Source organism: Poecilia reticulata, linkage group LG9, assembly GCF_000633615.1.
Source record: "Poecilia reticulata strain Guanapo linkage group LG9, Guppy_female_1.0+MT, whole genome shotgun sequence".
NCBI lineage: Eukaryota > Metazoa > Chordata > Actinopteri > Cyprinodontiformes > Poeciliidae > Poecilia > Poecilia reticulata.
Window position 1 is genome coordinate 31,105,355 of NC_024339.1, and position 2,519 is coordinate 31,107,873.

The following is a 2,519-nucleotide window of genomic DNA, read 5'->3' on the forward strand; positions in this document are numbered from 1 at the left end:
CACACACACACACACACACACACACACACACACACACACACACACACACACACACACACTGCTGCTCACTCTGAGCTGCACATCAGGAGCTCACTTTTACTTTGAATCCTTCCATTTCTAGTGAAACTTGTTTTATTTGTAGCGTTTTGTGTTTTTGAGCTCTAGCTGCTGATTGTCCAAACGCAATTCTTGTAAAATTCAAGAATCCAAGCCGAGAATTGTGCCTGGACATCTGTTGCTGGAAGCTCCTGCACTCCTGGTGTTTGTTCCCAGCGGGATGTTGAGCTCCTGCTCTGCCTGCGTCCATCCCATCACCACCGAGATTATCACTGTTTGATTTTCAAAACTATCCTTTATGTGTCAGATTTTCTCTAATTTCGTCAGATTTTTTATTTTATGTTTTGCACATGCAGAACTTTCTGTTTCAGGCCTTTTGCAGTTCCAGCTCAATCCTTTTTTTTCTTCGCCTCTTTTTGTTGAATTGTATATTTTGGGGCATCCCCGCAGGAAGCGGCGGAGCAGATGAGCTATCAGGGCCGTGATGAGGCGGAAGAAGCTGCGGTTCGGTCCAACTTGCCGGAGTGAAGCTGCGGGTTGTGAGGGAGGCGTGCAGGCCGGGCCCAGACCCTGGAAAAGGTTTATTGTCGCTCCACTGGTGAGCTTTTGTTGCCGCCTTTTGTTGCCGTTTTGGGGATTATAATTTGCATAATTCTGCAGGAATGTATCATTTTAATTTTCTTTAACAAACCGTGACCTTCTCCAAGCCTTTTATCCTTTTTGATAAAAGGCGCCATTACAAGCCAATAAAGGCGGAACTCGTTTGTTCATTTTGCTCTTAATGAATAATAAAGATTATTAACTAAAGGAAGAATCTGATTTTTTTTTTTATTCTTGCATGTTTTTTCAGTTTTTGTTTCTGTTTTTCCTCAGTTTTTCGACGCATCATTCAAATTTATTTTTTTATTATTTGGATTTAATTTGTTAAACATGAGATAAAAGCTGAAAAGAAATCAAAAAATACTAAAATAAGACTTAAATTAAGGCCTAATTTTTTATTTTTCATTGAAATTGAAATATATTTGTTTCATTTATCCTACAGGTAAATTGGATCAAGCAGTCAGAATTAAGCATTTAAAATATTTTTATTTATAATAAAATTTACAATTTGTTAGAAATTAAATTGTTTAACAAAAAAAATCTGTTAAATAACATTTCACAGAGGTCATTTTCAGGAAACACTTTTTTATTTTTATTTTGATGCCATTTAATTTCCATTTAAGTGCAACATGTAAACCGGCAGCAGCAGAACAAACCAAAGGCTCCTGCTGGTTGTTTCCTCCTGCAGGTTTGGGCTGGAGGTCTGGAGGGTTCGTTTGATTTTCCCACCACAGCGTCTGGTCAGGTTTTAATCCTCTGAGAGGAGCTGAGCTGCTGCAGGCGGATTAAAAACCTCAGGGAGGAGTTCGCTCACCTCCCAAACACAAAAAAAGAGGAAAAAAATAGAAGTTCAAAGTTCAGATCTTCGTATTGCAGCTGCAAAAAACTTAATCTGACTGAAAAAAAGATCTAAGAGCTTCTGGAGTTCAGCTGATCGCGACAGAAACTGGAGATGAACTAAAACCAACGATTCAGGAACAAATGAGGGTTTTATTTAAAACAATACAAAGTTTTTGACTGATTGTTTCTTATCGATGCATCAGTTTAAATCTGAATTCTCACCTTTTAAAAGCTCAAACATATTTTACAACTTGTTTTTTTTTATAGGTATAAATGTTCAGTAGTGTGTAAGAAAATCAGAAACTCTAAAGAAAACCGTGGAAAAGAAAATTCCTGATCCAGAGCAGAGCTAGATCCACGTTACATAGATCCAGAACTGATCTATTTAAATGGATCTGAAAGCATCAGAAGTGCTGATGGAGCTTAAATGTTCAGGCTGGGAGAGTCGCTTCACCTGCAATGAGGGATTGATCCGAATCGACGGGAAGGAGATCCTGAAGAAACAATTAGGAGAGCAGAGTAATGATCAGAGAAAAATCACTGCAGCTGTTTAACCTCTCGGTCATCTGCTGACGCTATGGACTCATTTCCAGTTAGACTCAGAACGTCTGAAAGGCTTTAAATGTCTGAGCTCAAAGAGAAAATCTGACTTTAAATCAGAAAGAAAAGCATTTCTACAAGACTTCCTTCATTTCTGTGAGTCTGACTCTGTGTGTGTGTGTGTAGGGGGGTGGGGGGGGTGAGGACTGGATGAGCGTTTGCTGAACATAATGTGTGTGTGAGGACTGGATGAGCGTTTGCTGAACATAATGTGTGTGTGAATGTTGACATCACGTTGAAAACGCTTCGCTTCCGGTTTGGGCCTCCATGTTGGACGGCGCCGAGCAGGTGATTTCTGCTCCAGGTCACTTTCTCCTCCTCTTTTCCCAACATCAGCACCACCTCCACAGTCACATGACCTGGGCTGTGTCATCACTGAACACACACACACACACACACACACACACACACACACACACACA